This window comes from Corvus moneduloides, chromosome 3, assembly GCF_009650955.1.
Source record: "Corvus moneduloides isolate bCorMon1 chromosome 3, bCorMon1.pri, whole genome shotgun sequence".
NCBI classification, from domain to species: Eukaryota; Metazoa; Chordata; class Aves; order Passeriformes; family Corvidae; genus Corvus; species Corvus moneduloides.
The window spans coordinates 36705622-36722307 of NC_045478.1; the positions used below are offsets into that span (position 1 = coordinate 36705622).

Consider the following 16686-nt stretch of genomic DNA (forward strand, 5'->3'; position numbering starts at 1 on the left):
GGTACAAGTATTGCGTAGGAAAGGAAACACACAGCATAACCAAAACATCCCCTCATCATGCAACCCTAGAGGCCGGGTACCCTGCTCTGCCATCCACTGGCAGTCTGGCATTGCCACCAGAGACCAGCAGCAGGAGTGAGGAGGCAGTGGTTGCTGCCTGGTGCTGATAGTTGTTCATGCTGTGGAACAGAAAGAAGGCGTCATTATTCTTGCTAACACAGAGTGAAGTGTTTCAGTAATAACTCCGAAACAGAGATATTACTGGTAAGGAGTGACTAGTGTGCCTAAACATGCCCCTCTAATGACATTTCATGTGCTTTAGTGTACCTGAGCCCTCCTTGCTAGGCTGTCAGGTCTGACACCAGACCTCTGGAAAAGCAACTGTCCTTCTGCATCAGCCACTGGAAGTCAGACAGAAAAGCAAGGGCATCTCAAGTAATGCTAGGCACGCATGTTCAGGAACCTCAGTCATTCCCCAAGGATCCAAAGGCATGTCCTTCATTTGCTGTATTGTTTGAGCAATGTTCTCTGTAGCAAAAATAGACACAAAGGACATGTAAAACAAAAGCTAAAAGCTATTTAACTGCGAAGAGCAATTTTCACCTGAGCACTGTGTGGTTTCTGGACTAGGAAAAAAGTCACCTACTTCTCTCTCATTGTTAATACACCTTTTTATTAGTGTTAGTCTTTCCAGCTCTACAGGCTCTTTCTCTGGCTCTTGAGGCACTTTCAGGATAGTTAATCCTGTCCTCTTGCAGAACAGGTAGCTATAATCTTATTTGGCATGTGGGCTGCCAGCACCATTAAATGCAGTGCCATTATGTTACTTGGTAAAAACTATCAACTCCCACCTGGCTACAACCTCTTTCAGGGAGTTACAGAAAACAGTAAGGTCTCCCCTGGGCCTCCTTTTCTCCAGCCTAAACAAGGCTCACATCAGCCTTTTGTCATGAGACTTCTGCTCCAAACCCTTCACCAGCTTTGTTGCCCTTCTCTGGACTTGCTCCAGCACCTCAAACTCTATCTGGTAGTGAGGGGCCCAAAACTGAACACAGGATCTATAGTGCGGCCTCACCAGTGCTGAGTGCAAGGGAATCATGACTGCCTGAGTCTTGCTGGCCACAACTTTTCTAACACAATTCCATATTAAAGGGACCCTGATGTGTCCCTTGTTACCCTGTGCATCCTGCCCTTCCATCAATATTCTCTCATTCATTCCTCCTTGTTCAAAGAGACTCAGAAACCCAAGCCCAACACAGTACTTTGACTTAATTTGTCTCTCCATTAGAGCCCTTTCTCCTCCTCCACTCTCGGATGACCTTCTGGACCCTGCCAGTTTTCTTATAGAATATGGTTTCCACATGTTTTTGCACAGTACCTAGGAATCTGTTTTGAACACAGTATTCTTTTTATGAAGAGGAAATGCTCCATCTAGATTTCCCATCTCAAAACTTGTTCAGTCCTTTTTGTGAGATCTGTGGATGTATCTCCATAATCTGCAGGTGCAGGTGCAAAACCCTGGAAAGCTCTGGTCACCCAAGCTTCAGTTGCACTCCTGGAGACTTCATGTGATGGACTCAGTGTTTTCACACTTCACTCAGTTCTCATATTTCTGCAGTAAATATCCTCATTCCTCAGTTATTTTCCACCAAATACAGTATCTATGGAACTTGGGTTTTGTAGGTTGGCAACTTTTGTGTTTCTAACTTCTGCTTTTGAAAGATTGTAGTAGGTCCCAGCAGATTCATATTTTCTTCTACTTTATAAAATGTAAATAATTAATTGAATGGGGTAAAAACCTTCAGGTATTTGTGGATGGAAAAAGAAATGCTGGTTCCCAAAACATGTGATCAACAGATGGTGGTAAAAATGCACTAATCTTTTTCTATTTGAAAAATAGTTCTTAAATCCTCATTTTTAATAAATCAAACAAGGAACAAATTTTCCACTGTTGTAAAGATCGTGCTATTAAAAAATAATTGTTCCGAAGTAGATCCTAGTTAATTTGCCAATCCTACAGTGTTTTCAACACTCACAGCCTTTTGAAATTTTTTTCTCAAAGTGAAAAATTCAAGTGATTATGAGTGATCACTCGAACTATCACTTGTGAAGTGGTCTAAATGGTGATCCAGTGTTAGCTGTAGGGGCTCTTTGCAGAGAACAGTTAGATCTGCTGGCTCTTTCATTAATGTTACAGTAGTAGAACAAAGATGTTTCATAATGGCACACCTACATCCTCCAAACAGGTTTTTTCATCTGGTTTTTGAACACGATGCATACATACACTTGTCTATGGTCATACACACACACATCTGTATGAGACACTTATGCACAAAACTAGTTCACAGTTCTCCTTCTTGCATTAGCCTTCACAGACAACATTGCCCAGAAGGTGATCCAAGTAAAACCCACCTGACACTTGGAGAGCAATGCCAGTTGCTGCACTGAAAGCCTCATCACTGCTATTCTCTGTGGGGTGTGTTCTATTTACTGGCATAGAAGTTGCTCAAATAGTGATGGTCAGAGAGTCAGAAAAGCAGGGAGCACTCCCTGGAGCTCTCACTGGCCTTACATAAAACCCTTCCATTCTTTTTTGCCATTAAAGCTGATCTGCAGTATTCAGACATCCTCTTAGGAGCTCTTTGGAGAGGACGTATTTCTCATAATTTATACTCTGAAAAAGAGAGAGGCCCCGTTCTCAGTGGGACCATATGCTGATCTACTACCATCCTGCTGATCAGATATATTGACATCAAATTCTCCCCAACACAGTGTCTACTATGCACTCTGATTTGCTCATAAAGTTATTTCTAATTTCAGAGCAAGCACCTCTCCTACTGTACTTGCCCAGCTTACCCAAAGCATCTCCGTAAAGGTGATCTTCTGCCTGGCTGAGATAATTAAGTTGTTACAGACTGGGTAATCCAGGCTGGCTGCACTTACTGTGCAGCAAATCTGCTATTGACAGGGGCAATTTTCTCACTAAAATTAGGCAGACCTTCTGCAAAGGGAAGAGATGTATGTGCTTACAGCAGAAAGAGAACATGACACAGTATGACAGCTTTATGCTGAACCACAGACAAGGGGATGTAAAGCACAGCTCCTGGCCTAAGTGGCATGTGCCTTAACACAACTGTAGGAAGGCAGCTGAGTGCAAGCGTAAAAAATCCTGTAAATGTATGCAAGCACATAAAAGAGGCTGGACACAAAACAGAGTTTATCTCTAGCATGCAAAACTTTTCTCCTGAAGAAGCCACTTACCACAAGCTCGTCTCTCCTCCCACCATTGCAAGAAAATGTGGAATAGTTCTTTGCCTCCCTTTTCCCCTCTTCACCTCATGGTATCCATTTTATTAAAGCAGATCGGTTTTCAGGTTGAGTATCACCAAAAATCCCTCCCTAATAGAAACACAGGAGACAAGCAGTTGTCATGGGAAATGCTGGCTCCCTGCTGATAACTTTGTGGTGGCTCAGGCAATTGCCTCCTTATGTTTCCACTGAGATGGAATGATAAAACACCTTAGTGCCAAAGGGGTATGAACATGTGCAGTGATTACAGTGCTTGCTTTGCTTCCCTGAAGTCGTGCTATCAGTAGTACTTTTGCACCTGGTTTGTCCCACCCTTGTGCATACTTCAGTTGCTAGTAGTGGGAAGCCCACACAGTGCTGGAGGCAGGAGAGCAGAGAAGAGGGAATGGAGGCTGCCCCTTACAAAAGCACTCAGGGGGTCATATCTGAGTAAGAGGAATAGCCAGGCAGAAATCACAGTGTTTCTGACAGTGCCCTCTCCATTCTGACACTATCCTTTGAAAGACTGTGAATATAAAGGAAACACCTTGTTCCACCTTTGTTTAATGCAAAACTGCAGATTGAATTCATTGTGTGTGTCTGATGAGAAAATGATGAAAGAAACCTCAAGCCCTTTCTATTGGAAGCTTCTGCAATGCAGTGCACAAGTTATCCACACCTTTTACTGAACTGGTCCCTTAGAGGAAAGGCTGAATACTCATGAATGGTAAAAGAGAAAAGGAACTGCTTTTAATTACAATATTCAAATATTCCTTTCAGTATCAAATATTCCTCTTAAGATTCTGAAAAGATCAACTGTTTGTTGCTGCAGCACACTCAGCCATGAACATTTTCCTAGGTAGCATGACTGGGGGTATATTTAAAACATAAATGCAGCTAAGAGAAGGTTGAAGCTGGAAATTTCCAAATGAATGCTTTTTCTTCCTCCCCCCTTTCTGTCTTGTCTGCCTGCATCACAAGCAGCCTACTTTCCTGTTTGCCTAATGCGTCAGGGTGATGTCCTGTGAGGATTTTAGCTATTTCATCACTTTATACCTGTAGTTCAACAGTAACATTCCAAAGTCCTCAGGAGGCACTTTTCTCTCGACGTTATACATCCCCTCGATTGCCTATACATGGAAAGAGATTCATAACTAATGTAGTTGGTGTCACAAGATTCCACCGGCACAGGAGTCAATATGGAATGCGGCACTAATTGCGAACAGCACCTATCTGCTCAAATTACTGTCGGAATGCTAACCTTGGGAAAAGATATTTTTATGCATAAGATTTTCTGCAAAAGAAATATTACTGGAAGTGAAACAGCCAGACTTCCAGTTATGAGAACGAGCTCTGTTTTTGCCCTTGTTACTGCTGCTTTCACGAAGGAAGAAAATATATCTTAAGACCAATTTCCCACTGAGGTTAATAAAAAAAACTGCAAAAAACAAGTGGCCATGGCAATACTGAAAGGAAAAAAATATCTAGATCCTGTTAAGTTATAAAGACAGTGTTGTTTGTTTTAGAAAACATAGAAATTTCTTAGATGACTTAAATATACAAAATGTAATGTGAAAAATATCCTCATTTGCAGTGCAGCATTTTTGATGGGGTGTCTACATTTTGTGTAGCACACAGAAAACTTTTTAGGATACATAGAGAAGGATTTTTCAAAAACATGTCACAAGGGACTGATTTTAGGATAGTTCTGTGCCACTTGCTTCTACAAAAATCCATATGCGTTTTGCAAGAGGGTCTGGCTTCCAGGGGTGAGGATCCCTTGGCCACCCTGGGTAGCAGTTCGGGTTCGGGATGAGGAGGAGGTTTTATCTCTTGCCAGAATGAAGCTCAGCACAAAACAATTCCCCAGGAACAAAACAACAGCAGAGAAGAGGAATCCTGTTTCAGGGTTTTGGAGAGGGAGAACAGAGAAAGGATGCCAGTTGCATCCACTGGCAAACTAATTAGTACAAACTAATGATCTTGATGAGCACAGTGTGATCCAGACCCAAGGAAAATATTCTTTTCCCAGAATAATCAGTGCCTTGCAACCTGAAGATTGTATAAGGTTTCTGAGGGAGGGAAAAAAAAAAAGGAAAAGAAAAAAAGGAATAAATCAAAGAAATAATTTTCATAGTTTAAATCCATCTTTCCATAATAGACTGTTTGTTTCACAGAGACTGACATCATTTATTTCAGTGAGCTGTTGATTAGGATTTCTTTCTTCTCTCACAAAAAACTCCCACCTGGAGTGGAGGAATCACTTTCGAATCATACTGCTGACCAGAATACCTCCTTATTTCTCAGCATGCCATTTCTATCATAGGTACGTGTTTTCCCACTGCACTCTAGAAGTGTGCAGTATCAAAACCCATCATGAATTATACACTGAGATCTCACATACAAAATGTTCTCATGTTTACTCACCCTACTGTTAACTTCTCCAAAAGCCAGTTAAATTACCTTTCAGTGTGGACAGACTCTTCAAAGCAGCACGGATCCTGTGTTCATTTTCCAAAAACAGGCAATCAGCTAAGCCTGAGGGTTTGTTCTCATCCCTCTTGAATTCCCTGAATTGCAGTTTTAGGTAACTCCTCATCTTTTGCTACAAGGACCAGTAGCAAAGTAAGTTAGGTGATGCACCGTGATGCCTCATGTTGGGGTTCCTCCCCTCTGCCATGTGGTCCTGGGAGAGGGGCCCCGGGCTAGAGGAAGGGCCTATGGGGTTTCCCTACTCCCTGGTCAGCCTCGTTCCCCATTGGTTGTTTCGTGTTCCCCTGCCCGGGAAGGACCCTCTGGTCCTGTGTTTGTTCAGTTCTTGGCCAAGTCGTCGACCAGGCGGCTGGAAAAATAAACATCTCTGAAAATATCTACCAAGAATTGGTCCATATATTCTTTTCCACGGGCCTTGCTGTCTGATACACGTGTTGCAAGAATCCCCACTGCAACAGCCTAAGACACATATTCATCTTGCTCCAGACTCATCCTAAAACCTGCTCCCTATTGACCTGGCTTAAAATAGGTATGTGGACAAAGGCACTGGGAAATGAAAAGTTGCCAAATACAATGTAAACTTTTTATGCATATGCTCTAAAAATGATGATGGTTCCAAAAGTGGGAAAAGTCTGCCAGTATCTTTAACACAAAAATATACTCTAAAAAAAAAATTAAATTACTGGAAGCTGAAAGAAATCCCCTTTCCCAGAATCACAGAATGGGTAAGGTTAGAAGGGATCACTGGAGGTCATCTAGTCCAACCTCCCTGTTCAAGCAGGATCCCCTAGAGCATGCTACTTGTCATTCTGTCCGAACAGCTTTAGAATATCTCCAGGGAAGGAGATACTCACAATTCATGTAAATGAAATAATGAGGTGTTTTAATACCACTGCTATTCATTCACATGCTATTCATTACCTGAGCAATCCAGGATGAAAATGAAACTTTCACATTCACACGCCTACAAGCAAAAAGCTGAGGCAGCAAAACTGAAGTTCAATTAGCACTTACCAGGCAGCTTAATTAGTGGTTCCCTTCAATGAGCTCCACCTGGGCTGTTATAGCCACTGGCTCTGGGATAGTGCAGCAGCAGCAGCTAGCTAGGTTATTTGGCTCTGTACTGTTATCATGAGAAATGGAAACAGTGCTAAAGTAATTATTGTTCTGGACACAAGAAAAATTAGTGTTTTGACTAATGAAACACGGTAAGTGATGAAGCCTCCATTAATATTATCATTTTTTTTTAATGTGTTGGATGATGAAGCATTAAGGTTTCTATAGCATTTGCTGATTTCAGCTCTTAGGAATACTGATCTTTTGAATCTGATTGTTCAAGTGACTGTATTCTAACTTGCTCTTCTTGAGAGTTTTTCATAGGTTTAAATACAATTTTCTTTAAATTAGGCAAACAAATTCTTTGAACTTGACCCTATGAAGAGCTGAGCGACAGCAGTAACCCTGTAACTACTTCTATTACCATTTCCTGACTGGATTTTTTTTTTTTTTTTTGCTAGGGAATAAGGGTTAGATGTGGGACAAACATTAATTTGTTCAAAGCAGCATCCAGTCAGAGTTATGAGCATCCAAAGAAAGTATTATGAAGGCGGCTGGTCCACAGATCATCTGTAACTTTGAAAGCAGCTCTATTTGAGCTATTTCATATCTCCATCTGGTTCCTTCATTGTCAGAAAAGCAACTGCGTATAAATAAATCTTCAATGAATGATGTAGGAGGATTTTTCTTTTGACAGAACAATATTCAGTGAGACTTTTTTCACTTTTATAAATGATTCTGCATTTAACAGGCAGATAATTCTGAAAAAACTGTTACAATCACCTCATGCAGAAGCCCACACCAGAGCCCAAGTTGATTTTGCCTGACTTAATCCTGTTAATCTTCAGGTCACCTCTCTCATTTCATGATTTTTAAGGACAGGAAATGAGTTGATTGAAAACATGTGGAGAAATGACCTTCCTCTTTTCCTCTTATTGAAAAAAATATTGAAAATATTCTCCAATCCAGAATCCAAAATTTGTAGCAAAATGCATTTTTCCTCTTGCAGAGTACAGCAAAGTCGGTCAAGAGAGTCAAAACAAAATTTCTTTTGCTTAATTTTCCTTTGTACCATCTCACTGTCTCTAGTCCTTTTCTCTGTTCTCAAGGATGGAAGCAAAATAGAAGGACAAAAGCTATGGAGCATCCACTTAACTTACCTGAAGCTGTTTCCCAAGCCACACAAGCACAATGGGGAATGCTGACCACTATCCAGTTGGGCTGATGTGAATTTCTTTGTCCGTGCTTGGATTGACACTGACCACCCAAGCCAACAACTAGAGAGCACATAGCTGGGGAGACCATTCAGAGCTTGACTGGGAAAATTCGCACTGGGAACACTTTCAGTCTTTATTGAATGCCGTGGAAAAGCCAACATAGCTGTTAGGATACAATGCCATGCACAGACAGAGGACACCTCCACTGCCTTGCCTGGGTGACAGAAATGGCACAGGTCTGCCAGAGCAGTGTTCTCAGCTAAAACACACATCAGTGTTCACAGAGAGTGTCCCTACTCACTAAACTCTCAGGGTGACCTATGTCTCACATCAGTCCATGGTGACAGCTCAGAGTAGCTGACATAACACAGAGTGAAAACTCTGCTAGGATTAAAAATGTAATAACAGTAACCATAGAGATATTTTCCACCTGTATTTCTCTGAGATATAAGGTATTAGAAGAATTTCTTACAGAATCAACAGCGTGTGGTACCTTCTCCCAGGTGACAGAACCTGAAGAAGTGGTCTCAAATTTCACTGGAGGAGGTTTAGACTGGATATTAGGGAAAAATTTTTCATGGAAAGGGTTGAAAAGCATTGGAACAGACTTCTCAGCATAGTGGTGGGGTCATCATGCCTGGAAGCATTCAAAAAAAGGGTGGATATGGCACTTGAGGGCATGGCTTAATGGTGAATGTGGTGGTGGTGCTGGGTTGGCAGGCAGTTGGACTTGATAAACATAGAGGTCTTTTCCACCCTTAACAATTCTATGATTCCATAATAGCAGTGTCTTGTTAGAGTAAGATTGGGTTAATTAATAGATCAAAAGTAGCTGTCATTAGAGAAAGGCTATGCAATTAACAGGGATGTTTTTATAAGCTCCAATTTGGTCAGAAGCTCTTCTGATGGTATGAAAGCCCAAATGGTCACAAAGTTTGCTGCAACAACAGCAGACTGAGGCCACCTCTTCCAAAACACAGGATTACCCTTCCTCCCCAGTCTGTTGTTTAATATTGTCCATACCAGATTGCTGTGCACAGCTGTTTCATCTTCATGTTTGAGTTTCTTCCTTCACTGAGTATTTCACTTTTTCTCAGTGCAGCAATACATACTAGGGCTTCTGGGCATGGATTTTTCATTCTGGGATCTATGTCTCTGGCCTCTCCATGACCCAGCCACAGCTGGCACCCCAGATGCTTCTTTCCAGCATAGGCTCTCCAAAATCTGCTGCTCCAGAATCTCTTTCTAATCCAATTCTCTTCAACAAGCTGGACTTCATGCTTGCTCAGCTGCATAGATTTACTTGACATAGAGTTTGGCCCTTTTTTAGTCCAATTTATGCGGACAGCCAGTATTATACTGTTGCAGTAGTCAGAGATGGCACATGGTAGGGAAGAGTCCAACTGGTCAGTGGCTTGGACCCAAAATCCTTGAGCTTCATCTCACCTATACTATTTTTAATTGGTTCCATCTAATTTCTCTAGTATCTAATTTTACATCATTAACAGTCTCAAGGTCTTCACTATGTCAGTGGCTCTAATAAAATAAACAGGAGTTTGTGTTCTTTATTCTTTAATATTTGTGCTTTAGGCTAGAGCAAGGGGAGTTTTTTTAAATACAGACCACAAGTGGCTGGACACCAGGGGTGCTTTTCTGTTCAAAAAGGTCACCATTACCCAGGCAGCTACTAAAAATTTGATCCATGGTTTCACACAGTAGTACTTGACACATTGCACAGCCCTACTATGGATTTACTTGTAAAGACATTTCTAAAAACAACAAAACCATATTGTGTCTATTGTACCCCCAAGCTGCAGCCAGGATCTTCCTACATAAATATAGGGAGCCAAAATTTCCAGGGACTTTTTGGGGTGAGGAACAGACCATCATATCCTGATCTGATCCAGTTCTGTTTTAGCACCCATGTACAGAACTGGCTGGATATGGGTGTGGGCATGAAAGGCATTAAAATATTTGCATTTATGTGTCGTGTACATTTTTCTCTCTCTTATTCTTAAAGGCAGAGTACATTATAATGTCAAATGCAATAGGACTTTCCCCTCCCCCAAAATAGTATAGTTACAGAGAGCTGAATCTCCTAACACAATACTGCTCCGCAATTTAGAGTTCACGTGGAGCAAACAGCACTGGATTTCACTGCTGTAGCGTAATTCTCAGCTGTCATATATCCTGCACAGAACTGGGTTTCTGTCCTGCCTTTTTAACTGATTGTTCATCAAATTACTGGGTTATTGCATGGTAAACAACCATCAGTGGGAGTAACATAGCTGTCTGGAGAACTCCTGGACTGTATGATAAGAGGTGATACAAGCAGGACACCAGGATTGTGGTAGAGAGGTGTTAGTGGGAGTATGACACACCTATGAGCATTGACACAGTACTGCCTAAGCTGTCAAAACATAGGCACATTTAAGAAAGCACAGTCAAACTGGGGTTCAGCCACTTGCAATTTTAACAGTAAGTGGAGGAGACATCTTGATACTCGTAGGAAACAGGAATGGTCACAACTGGCTGAGGTGCAGCAGGTAGAGCTATGCTTGGAGGAGTGTTTTGCTGATAATACCTGATGTGCAAATACCATTAGAGAGCAGTGACTGGGGCCACCCTGGTGCTAAGTGGATACAATTTTGTGCCTTCTGTAACCACAGAGATTTGTCTAACGCCCGTGTCTCTCTCCTTTCCCCATCACACCTCCATCAATGGACTCCACTTCTTGAAGTATCTCTGCAATGAGCAAGGTCTGTCCTTTCAGACACCAGCCTGCTTGGAGGTTATTGATAACCATAAAGATATCATCCCCAGAGGCTGTCTTTGTTTATTTTTCATTGGCAAAAAATCTATTTAATTGGTTCTGTGAATCAGAAGAATGACTCCCTCCTTCTATTATGGTAGGATGTATGCAGCATTATATGACACTGCCCTTTCCACCACACAGTTTCTTCTACAAACATATCTGCTATTATTTCAAAGTCTTCTTTCATATTATTAACTCACTGTGTACTAAGTTATCTCAACTTCACTCCTTTTGCAATACAGTAATCATAATCTTTGATTTTACACAGTGGAAGAAACTGAGATAACTATGCCCTGTTCCCACTTTCTCCATACCCATATTATCTTTGTCACTTTCTCCCTTACACAAATCACACATAGATACAAGAAAGATTAAAGTGACCACAACCAAAGCAATTATAAAGCCCCCTGAAGCTTCTCTTGCCTTTTGTGACATCTCACAGAGTCACTCATCTCAGCCTTTTCCAGACAGAGCAGTGGTGGTGTTTCAGGACACTCTTTCCATCTACCCTATCAGCCCCTCTGAGGAGCAGCAAAGAAGATCACCTTGGTATGAAGGCTGCTCCTAGGCCAGTGAAAAGAGAAATCTGATGCATGTTCTTTCATGCCTCACAGAAATTAAATTTGCCAGACATCTTAATTAACAGTAAATTTAGACAGAGAAAGTAAAATGTAATTGTTTTCACCTTAATTTTTTATCAAAGTGCATGACCATGCACCTTCTAAAAACCATTTGAAAGTGGTAAAGACAGATCCTTGGTTACTAATTTTAGAGGGATCATCATGATTTCAGTAGTCTGTCTCACCCACTCTGTCAGGAACACTAATTTCCCACTTGGCATTCTGATGCTGAAGGCTTGATTTATGGGAAGACTTGCAGTTGTGAAGGACTTGGACATTTTTTCCACTCCAGGAGTGGATGCTGGGTGCCAGTTTCTGAGGCTGGTGGACCAGCCAAACCCCAGCCTAACACTGCAGCTGCTGACCTCAGGGTCAGTTGCAGTGATTCTCAGCTCCAAACCGCTGCCCCCACCCCGAGGTTGCTTTGATTTACAAGCATGCATGGTTTTTCTAGGACAGGTAGTTATTCCTACTCACCTGCAACTTTAACTCCTTCAGTCCCACAAACTAAGAGCACTGCAGATTAACTTTGGTTTTCGCCAGCAAATTTGTTCCCTCACAAGGTGAGTAGGTAGAAGTGAAATGTCAGCTGTAAAGGAGGTGAGTTTCTCAAAAAAGAGACATGTTCGTGAAGCAGTGGGGACCTTGGTGGCTGTTAAGGTAACTCAGACACATTTAAATGGCATTTCACATTCAGAAGAGAAGACCTTCTCCTTAACCGTGAGGAGTGATCATTTGGTGACAGTGTTGAAATTGGCCAACAGACTGTAAATAGTCTCTCCTGTGACCCATGCCATAGCTTCTTAGAGGACTAAAATAATTTAGTGTTTGGCACTCTCAGATTGTACTCACAAACATTTATTTAATCTCTCCCTCTCCATATTCTCATTGTGTGAATGGGAAGACAAATGTAAGAACATTGAAATATGATGTTTTGAGAACATGGATCTGGGCTTGCGCCCTCTGTCACTTCAACTTCTCTGCCTCTAGATCACACATAAACTGTTCAGCTGCTCAGTTTATTATATCTAGCCTTAAAGTCTGGGCTCACTCTCCCCAACCTCTAATAGACCCTGGGAGAAATACAAGCACAGCTTTACACTCTATCTCAGTTGTTTCCAAAACCCAAGAAACTGTTGCAATAAAGAGAGAAAAAATGAGTTTAAAGGGAGAAAATAAATTGAATCTGTCAAACCAAATAGCAAGTGGGCTGGCTGGTTAGTTAAATAATTTTTATTGGCTTTTTCCAACTAATCTGCCTGCAGGATTTATTAGTCTTTTACTATATCCTCAAATAAAGCATCCAAATTTAGTTCCAGTTTATGCTTTAGCCATTAATAATTTTGTACATCCTAGAGAGCATTTATATTATTTATTAATTTTATCTAACCATAATTACAGTCATTGTGGCTGTTTAATGAAAAGTTACTCCTGGCCAAGGTTCTAGAATTCAAATTGCATTTCGTCATTTTTACAGAGAGGCCTTTTGGAGTATTTAGTTCCTTACCCAAGGGCTTCCTCCTGGCCAGGAAACATTATGAAGAAGGGATAACTAGAATGGGTTGCGCCCTGGCCCCATGCAAAAGAGAAACACTGCCATGCCTTGTTATTCTATTAGCCTGACTGTCAGAGTCACTCCAACTTGCACCATTCAGGTTTGTACCAATGTCCACACACAATTCTCACCATGCCAGAACCAGGACACACAAGAAGAGAAGAGGCAGAAAGACACTTTGCATCTCTCACCTCTCTGGTTTCTGCAGTAACACTGAGATCAAAGCTTCTTTTTTCGAGGCTATAGATGCACTTGCAGCTCCACGGTCTATGGTAATGAGCCAACAAGTACATCCTCATGCAGCCCACTTCTGAGTTGCTCCATGGCTGTGAAAATGAGAAGTTTGAGTTACATAAAAAGATGTCTTCTTTACTTTTCTCATAGTTTTCCTATGTGGATCTTGTCAGTTTGCTATAGAGCAGACAGTATGTGGCTCTCAATCTTCAAACTGTATGTCATACTGTAATTTTGTCTTTTCAAAGTTTTGAGCACCTACTAACCTCCAGCCATTCAGGAGATGGCACTGAGTGAAATCTCTTCTGTTTTTCATGAATCCTGCATCTCATTACTTTGAAGTGGGCAGGAGAAAGTTTCTCCATTCATGTACGCCACAGGAAAGGTTTCCGTGAGTCAACTCTTTGCAGTATAGAAATGGCACTGCTGTAGACTACAGAGAAGGGACAAATCCATGTGTTACTTTGGCTGCTTCTCGTTTTTTCTTTATCAAAACTTATAGGTTGGACAGGCTGTTAGGAAAGAAATCCGACCCAGCTTATCTAAAAGCAGGGACTATTCTTCAAAGAAGATCTCAAGGCATTTGTATGTGGTAGGTTCAATGTTCCATGAACATATCTGAGAGAAAACTTTCCAATAATAAAAGTAATATTAATCTATATAAGGTAACCAGATAGCATTCACACACGATTATCTTATTCTGTGTAGGTTAAATTCATATATTCATTTGCTGCTGCTGAACAAGCTGGCTTTAGGACCTTTGCCCATGTGAGGCCATAATGATTTCTTATTTTGCAGTCAGCTGAGTTTCTACATTTTCCAGCTTTTTAACTTGAACAAGTCCAGCATTAGTCTGAAGTCCTTCTACTCCTTCAGCCGTAAGTTCTTCTCTATATTGTGGCCCCAAGTTAATTCTAATTACTCAGATATTTTCGTGCATGAAGTCTTACAGAATGGATTAAGATTTAATTTTAATTTTAAATTTAGATCCTGAATTTTAAATTCAGGTCTACATCCCTGAAAGTCAAAACCAGGGACCTGGTCACATCATGCATCTGGTCTTCCCACCCACAAAACCTCTGTGGTGTTGAGAGGTGATTGCTCAGCAGGGATATGAAAACACTGCCTGCTGACAGACCTGCTCTGGGATCCCAGTGTTTCCACACAGCACTTCTCTGGGATCATGCTGTTTCACCGTGACACTAGATTTCATCAGCTGAGTGAGGGCTGACACCTTCATCTGAGATACACAGAGAAGGCAGTCAGGCATTCAGCAGAGCCTAAGAAGGTTTTTGAACATCATGGAGTAGAGTGTGCAGGTTTAGACTTTTGGAGAGAGACTGAGGAAAGTGACAAACAAGGCCAGGGAAAGAGAACAAGGAAATAAATGGACATCAAAAGGGAGCAAAGCACAGTGCCTGATGTGAATGCTTGCAGACAGATGCACGATTTTGTTGCTCAGACTCATGAGTGAGGTCCATGGTGTGGGTGCAAGGCCCTGGGGGTGGGCTCAGCAGTCCCAACAGTCCTCCTGGAGCTGGCAGTGACACCAGCTCTATCCCAGTGCCGGCTGTGCCACAGCCCAAACACACAGGACAGAGGTGAGACAGCAAGTGGAGGTGCCGAGACTGAAGAGGTTCCATGCAGGGCAGTTACAGACAGGGAGCAGCAAGCAGAGCCTTCCCATCCCAAATGTAACTCTCTTTACAGGATGCTGCAGTCTGCCATCTTCTACCCATGATAAACCCAAAAAACAGTTGGTTCCAGAGCAGGAGAGCTCTCATGGAAGGTGTACATGTCGATCCCCATTATGTGTCAGACAGCATCAACACAAGCCCTGGAAACTTTTGTGTCTTCAGTTTACCTTACGCTGCAGATAGCCACCACCATAGGGTTGATGGCCATCCACAGCTTTGGAGGGTTTGTGCACTCACCATCAGAGTGGGCTCTGCTGGGCCAGACACACCACAGGCCAGAGAAGTCACAAGGAAGAACAACACAGGTGGGATGGGAAAATAAATTATTTGAAGGCAGGTATGTGTTATGACAGGCTTTTTTGCTGTTGTTTTCTTTTTTCTTTAAAGCAAGTAGTAAGAATTACTAAGGATGCCAGTATTAAAATTGGAGAAAAGAGGAGATACTCTCACATAAAAAATAAGGCATATATTAAAAACTCTAATAAAGGTGCACAAATTCTGTAACATTTTTCAAGTTATAGTGACATTAATAAACAGTGCTAAGAACTTGAAGAAAATATAATTCCCTTGTTCTTTCAACCACTTAGTTCTCAATGTCATCTGTTTTAAAACCTCAGTTTCAGTAATATCTCAGTCATCCCAATTAAATCAAAAGGACTAAGGGCTGAATCCTTTCTGCAAAATACTGGTTTTTTCACATGATCACTTTGCGTGACATTTGAGACATTTAAAAATAAATATTGACAGTACAAATGAATATGATATATGCTAACAAAAATTATAACATAAAAATATAAATTCCATGACTGCTGCTGTACCCTTAAGTAACTATTTTGTTAAATGCAAGAAAAAAGCTATCATTTTATAGTTAAAACTAAACAGCAGCTTCCAAACTAGCTGTAATCTGAAGACAGATATAAAATGGTGTTAAAGCCTTTAGCCTGCAAGTTAGCCTCCATGCTTCTTTCCACAACAGGGGAGAGAGTGCTGGATGAGCAGGAGAGAATCCCAGGACATCTGATAGCCAGCAAGAGACAAAGAGGGAGCACAGGGTGGCTCTTATCTAGAAAAAGAAATAGCAGCTGACGCAGCTGTGAACAGGCTTATATTATTTTATTTCCAATGTATGACTGATATGCTTAGCAAACATTTCTTGAGATTTGAGGGCTCTGTCTCCCAAGCATTGCAAGTAGGATGAGCATGGGTACCCACTGCCTTCCCCTGCATCTGAAGGTTATTAAAAGAATGAAGACGTAGGCATGGATTTAACACCACTGGAACCTGTTCAACCCCCGGATTGAATTGTACTTAGTCACAATGAGACCTGTAAATTTTTTGCTCAGGGACAGCCATTAAACTTCATTAGGTTGCAGTCCCTACTAACTTCCACTGAAGTCAGAGCTGTGACCTGTCCCCAGAGACAGCCAAACCCTGATGCAGGCAAGTAGCAGTTACTGCAGTACAGCTTGGTCTGAGCTTCTGGCTGGGCCATGGCTGCAGGATCAGTGATCCACATCAGGAGTGGTAAATCCAGATTGAATCGATCACTAGAATTTGCCCATCTAAAATTGTTTCTAGAAAAACTCTGGGAATACTGCAGATGTGGGGACACAGGCAGTCTAACAATGGGTGCTGCAGCAGGGGAACGCTGTTACCTCATGCCATACCATCCCATTTACTATCTCCTACATGACTACTGCCTGAACTGAAA

General features: G+C 41.6%; 1 protein-coding gene across 1 annotated transcript in view; it reads right to left on the bottom strand.

Moving 5' to 3' along the window:
- Positions 1 to 8143: 8143 nt before the first annotated feature.
- UBE3D (ubiquitin protein ligase E3D) overlaps positions 8144 to 16686 on the bottom strand; it is a 163607-nt gene continuing 155064 nt past the window's right edge. The window contains exons 10-11 of the transcript XR_004239438.1: positions 13545 to 13711; positions 8144 to 13370 (exon numbers count right to left, since the gene is read on the bottom strand). The gene's annotated coding sequence lies outside the window, so the exon portion shown is untranslated. The remainder of the gene's footprint in view (positions 13371 to 13544; positions 13712 to 16686) is intronic.